Source organism: Arachis ipaensis, chromosome B9 (assembly GCF_059453495.1).
Source record: "Arachis ipaensis isolate K30076 ecotype BB chromosome B9, ASM5945349v1, whole genome shotgun sequence".
NCBI lineage: Eukaryota > Viridiplantae > Streptophyta > Magnoliopsida > Fabales > Fabaceae > Arachis > Arachis ipaensis.
This window is the reverse complement of record NC_142444.1, coordinates 36,656,356-36,663,036: the sequence shown is the minus strand read 5'-3', so window position 1 is coordinate 36,663,036 and position 6,681 is coordinate 36,656,356.

Here is a 6,681-nt window from a genome sequence, read left to right as displayed (position 1 = left end):
CACAGAGGCGGCTAAAACTAGCCATGAAGGAGGTGGTGCAGAAAGAGGTCACTAAGTTACTGGAGGCTAGGATTATTTATTCTATTTCTGATAGCCCCTGGGTGAGCCCTGTCCAAGTTGTCCCCAAGAAGGGAGGCATGACAGTGGTTCATAATGAAAAGAATGAACTGGTTCATACAAGAACAGTTACAGGGTGGCATATGTGTATTGACTACAGAAGGCTTAATACAGCCACCAGGAAGGATCATTTTCCTTTACCATTCATAGACCAGATGCTAGAGAGATTAGCAGGTCATGAATACTACTACTTTTTGGATGGTTATTCAGGTTACAACCAAATTGCAGTAGACCCTCAAGACTAAGAGAAAACAGCATTCACATGTCCATCTGGAGTATTTGCCTACAGAAGGATGCCATTTGGTCTGTGCAATGCACCTGCAACCTTTCAGAGGTGCATGCTCTCTATATTCTATGATATGGTAGAGAAGTTTCTGGAAGTCTTCATGGATGACTTCTTAGTATTTGGAGACTCATTCAGCTCCTGCCTTGACCATCTAGCACTTGTTCTAAAATGGTGCCAAGAGACTAACCTGGTTTTAAACTGGGAAAAATGTCACTTTATGGTGACTGAAGGAATTGTCCTGGGCACAAAATTTCGAACAAAGGAATAGAGGTGGATCAAGCTAAGGTAGAGGTAATTGAAAAATTACCACCACCTGCCAATATTAAGGGAATCAGAAGCTTTCTGGGGCATGCAGGATTCTATAGGAGGTTTATAAAGGATTTTTCAAAAATTGCAAAATCCCTGAGCAATCTGCTAGCTGCTGACACACCATTTGTCTTTGACACAGAGTGTCTGCAGGCATTTGAAACTCTGAAAGCTAAGCTAGTCACAGCACCAGTTATTTCTGCACCAGACTGGACATTACCATTTGAACTAATGTGTGATGCCAGTGACCATGCCATTAGTGCAGTATTGGGACAGAGGCATAACAAGCTTCTGCATGTCATTTATTATGCTAGCCGTGTTTTAAATGATGCACAGAAGAATTACACAACTACAGAAAAGGAGTTACTTGTAGTGGTTTATGCCATTGACAAATTCAGATCTTATTTAGTAGGATCAAAAGTGGTTGTGTACAGTGACCATGCTGCTCTAAAATATCTCCTCATAAAGTAGGATTCAAAACCCAGACTCATAAGATGGGTGTTGCTTCTGCAAGAGTTTGATATAGAAATTAGAGACAGAAAAGGGACAGAGAACGAAGTAGCAGATCACTTATCCAGATTAGAATCAATAGCAGGAGCGTCCCTCCCTCCTACTGAGATCTCTGAAACCTTTCCGGATGAGCAACTCTTTGTCATTCAGGAAGTACCATGGTTTGCAGACATTGCAAACTATAAAGCTGTGAAATTCATACCCAAGGGGTACAGCAAGGTACAAACGAAAAAATTGATTTCTGATGCAAAATACTACTTGTGGGATGAACCATATCTCTTTAAGAGGTGTGCAGACGGAATGATCCATAGATGTGTACCTAGAGAAGAGGCACAAAAAATCCTATGGCATTGCCATGGATCACAATATAGAGGACATTTCGGAGGTGAGCGAACAGCCACCAAGGTTCACCAGTGTGGCTTCTACTGGCTTACTCTCTATAGAGACTCCCGAGAATTTGTACGTAATTGTGACAGTTGCCAGAGAGCTGGTAATTTGCCTCATGGTTATGCCATGCCTCAACAAGGAATCTTAGAGATTGAGTTGTTTGATGTATGGGGTATTGATTTCATGGGGCCTTTCCCACCATCATATTCAAACACTTATATTCTGGTGGTAGTAGACTATGTATCTAAATGGGTAGAGGCAATTGCAACACCCACTAATGATACTAAGACAGTGATGAAGTTCCTCCAGAAGCATATCAGTAGGTTCGGTGTCCCTAGGATACTGATCAGCGATGGAGTTACTCATTTCTGCAATAAACAGCTTAACTCTGCTCTGGTCTGATATGGAATTAACCATAAAGTGGCAACTCCATATTATCCACAGACAAATGGCAGGCTGAAGTCTCAAATAGTGAACTAAAGCGAATCCTAGAGCGGACTGTAAATGCCCGTAGAAAGGATTGGGCAAGAGGTCTGGATGATGCTCTGTGGGCATACAGAACAGCATTCAAGACTCCTATAGGGACCTCTCCATACCAGCTTGTGTATGGAAAAGCCTGTCATCTGCCAGTGGAACTGGAACACAAGGCCTACTGGGCAACCAGGTTCCTAAACCTTGATACTAAGGTAGCTGGAGAGAGGAGATTACTCCAGTTGAATGAGCTGGAAGAATTCAGACTCAATGCTTTCGAAAATGCCAAAATTTATAAGGAGAAAGCAAAAATATGGCATGACAAAAGGCTGTCATCTAGAGTCTTTGAGACAGGACAGAAGGTCCTGCTGTTTAACTTAAGGCTCAGATTGTTCTCCGGGAAATTAAAATCCCGGTGGAGGGGCCCATATGTGATTACAAGTGTGTCACAATATGGCTATGTAGAACTTCAAGATATTTATTCTGACAAAAAGTTCATTGTTAATGGACAAAGAATCAAACATTATCTTGAAGGAAATTTTGAGCAAGAATGCTCAAAGTTGAGACTAAGTTAAAAGCTCAGTAAAGTCCAGCTAAAGACAGTAAAGAAGTGCTTGCTGGGAGGTAACCTAGCCATTATCAATAATTAGATGTTTGTAACAGTTAGATAAGTCTTTTTAATTTTTTTTCCTTGTTAATTAATATATTTTTAGTGAATAAGTCAGGAAAATGGAGGTTCAAGACATAAAACAGAGAAATCACAGAGGAAATGAGCTCATTGGCGTCAAAACACCAGTAAAGAGGTACTCTGGGCGTTAAACGCCAGAATGGCTACCATTCTAGGTGTTTAACGCCAGTAAAGGTATCATTCTGGGCGTTAAACGCCAGAATTGGTAGCATTCTGGGCATTTAGAAAAATGCTCAGTGAAGAAGGATTTCTGGCGTTTAACGCCAGCCAGGGTACCTGGCTGGGCGTTAAACGCCCAAAATGGCCACCAGATGGGCGTTAAACGCCAGAACAGATAGGGGAGAGGTAATTTCATTTTCAACCCAATTTTTTTTTGAATTTTCTTGTTTTAATTCAAAATTTTCTGCATCTAAACATTACAAACATTCAATTTCTAACTTCTATTAACAAAAATTTATAATCTTATAAATTCCTTCTAATTCTCTTTCAAATTCTTTTCAAATCTTTTTCAAAAACTCATTTAACTTCCCAATTTCTTTTCAAATATTTTAAATTCATTCATATTATCTCTTATTTCTTAGATACATAAACAAAAAAATTTCAGATTTAACTTGCTCATATCTTCTTCATATCTCTTAAATTTTGAAAACAATCTTCTCTTTTGCATATCATGTTTATCTTTTATCAATCGTATCTTTAATCATATCTTCTTCTTTTTAAATTTTCAAAACCATACCCTCCCTCCCCTCTATTTATACATTCGGCCATCATCCCTCCTCCATCATTCAAATCATTCTCTCTATCTACTCATCTTCTTTCTGTGCTTTTGCTTGTCCTCAAGCAAACCTCTAAGTTTGGTGTGATTTTTCGTGTCACTGACCAAGATCATGGCCCCTAAAGGAAAACAAACCACTCCAAGAAGCAAGAAAGAAAACAATCCAAAACCACAATGGATGCATGAGAGGTTCTGCACCAAAGAACATGCAGATCATTACTTTAAAATAGTGGGCAGAAGATCAGTGATCCCGGAAGTCAAGTTCGATCTGAAAGAAGACGAATATCCGGAGATCCAAGAGAAGATTCGAAACAGAGGTTGGGAAATCCTAGCTAATCCTGAGATGAATGTGGGAAGAAACATGGTCCAGGAATTCTATGCAAATCTATGGCTGACAGATAAGCAAAGAATGGAGGGAACTGCCTTCCACACTTTTCGAACCATGGTCAGAGGGAGGATTATCTACTTCCATCTTAACAAAGTGAGAGAAGTCCTCAAACTTCCTCAACTGCAGGATGATCCAGAATCCTTTAACAGGATAATGGCTAAAGATAAAAAGTTGGATCAAGTTCTAGAGGACATATGCCTCCCTGGAACCAAGTGGATAACCAATTCAAAAGGTATCCCAAACCAACTTAAGAGAGGAGACCTCAAGCCAGTTGTTAGGGGCTGGCTGGATTTCATTGGGTGATCCATACTTCCCACCAGTAACCGCTTTGAAGTCACTGTCAAAAGAGCAGTGATGATCCACTGTATTATGCTGGGAAAAGAAGTGGAGGTCCATCAATTAATTCCTTGTGAAATTTACACAATTGCAAACAAGGAATCCACTGAAGCCAAATTGGCCTACCCAAGCTTGATCAGTCTGTTATGTAAAGACGTGGGAGTACAAATAGGTGTTGATGAGTATATCCCAGTCGAACACTCAATCACCAAAAGGGTGATGGATGGACCTCAAGTTCAAGACAACCTCATCAAGAGGAGGGCGCATGAGCTCCTCCCAGAAATTCCTCAATTTGACTATTGGACTCGCTTAGAAGCATCTGTCAACAAGCTGCAAGAATCTATGGATCAACTCAAAGAAGAGCAGTAGAATCAGAATAACATGCTCTACAAACTGCTCAGAGAACAAGAGAAGCAAGGGCGTGAACTACAGGAACTAAAGCGCTAGAAGATGTCCCTTGAAGAGCCAGGCGTCCTATAGATTGAAGGAGCACATGCCTCTCCCAATGTAGATTGTTGAGTCCTAACTCTGTGATAACTTTTGTCATGAGAGATCTATTTTAAGAGTTACATGAGCATTAGTATTAGAGTCATTTATTTTTATGTCTTTAATTTCCTTTCTTTTATTATTAATTGTCTGCTTTTATGATTATTTTACGTCTTATTTCTATTCCATGATCAATAAAGTTTAGAGTATATGTCTTAAAGCTATGAATAATCCCATAAATCCCTCACCTTTCTTAAAAGAAAAATGTTTTTATTTGCAAAAGAACAAGAAGTACATGAATTTCGAACTATATCTTGAAAATAATCTAATTATTTTGATGTGGTGGCAATACTTTTTGTTTTCTGAATGAATGCTTGAACAATGCATATTTTTGAATTTGTTGTTTATGAATGTTAAAATTGTTGGCTCTTGAAAGAATAATGAAAAAGGAGAAATGTTATTGATAATCTGAAAAATCATAAAATTGATTCTTGAAGCAAGAAAAAGCAGTGAATACAAAGCTTGCAAAAAAAAAAAGAAAAAGAGAAAGCAAGCAGAAAAAGCCAATAACCCTTTAAACTAAAAGGAAAGGGTAAAGAGGATCCAAGGCTTTGAGCATTAATGGATAGGAGGCCCCAAAGAAATAAAATCCTGGCTTAAGCGACTGAATCAAGCTGTCCCTAACCATGTGCTTGTGGCATGAAGGTCCAAGTGAAGAGCTTGAGATTGAGTGGTTAAAGTCGTGGTCCAAAGCAAAAAGAGTGTGCTTAAGAGCTCTGGGCACCTCTAACTGGGGACTCTAGCAAAGTTGAGTCACAATCTGAAAAGGTTCACCCAGTTATGTGTCTGTGGCATTTATGTATCCAGTGGTAATACTGGAAAGCAAAGTGCTTAGGGTCACGACCAAGACTCATAAAGTAACTGTGTTCAAGAATCAACATACTAAACTAGGAGAATCAATAACACTATCTGAATCCTGAGTTCCTATAGATGCCAATCATTCTGAACTTCAAAGGATAAAGTGAGATGCCAAAACTGTTCAGAAGCAAAAAGGCTACAAGTCCCACTCATCTAATTCGAACTGAGCTTCATTGATATTTGAAATTTATTGTATATTCTCTTCTTTTTATCCTATTTTGTCTTTAGTTGCTTGGGGACAAGCAACAATTTAAGTTTGGTGTTGTGATGAGCGGATAATTTATACCCTTTTTGGCATTGTTTTTACATAGTTTTTAGTATGTTTTAGTCACTTTTTATTATATTTTATTAGTTTTTATTCAAAAATTACATTTCTAGACTTTACTATGAGTTCATGTATTTTTCTGTAATTTTAGGTATTTTCTGACTGAAATTGAGGGATCTAAGCAAAAATCTGATTCAGAGGCTGAAAAATGACTGCAGATGCTGTTGGATTCTGACCCTCCTGCACTCGAAATGGATTTTCTCGAGCTACAGGAGTCCAATTTGTGTGCTTTCAATTACATTCGAAAGTAGACATCCTGAATTTTCCAGCAATATATAATAGTGCATACTTTGCCCGAGATTTGATGGCCCAAATAGGCGTCTAAAGTCAGCCTAAAACTTTCTGGCGTAAAACGCCAGAACTGGCACCTTTTTCAGCGTTAAACGCCCATTCTGGCACCCAGGGTGGCGTTTAATGCCAACTTTGGGCATATGAAGGTGAAATCTTGAAAGCTCAGCCCAGGCACACACCAAGTGGGTCCCAAAAGTGGAATTTTGCACTATCTGCACTTAGTTACTCATTTTCTGTAAACCTAAGTTACTAGTTTAGTATAAAAACTACTTTTAGAGATTCATTTTGGACCTTATGACATTTTTTACATTTCATATTGTACCTTTGACGGCATAAGTCTCTAAACCCCATAGGTGGGGGTGAGGAGCTCTGCTGTGTTTCAATGGATTAATGTAAT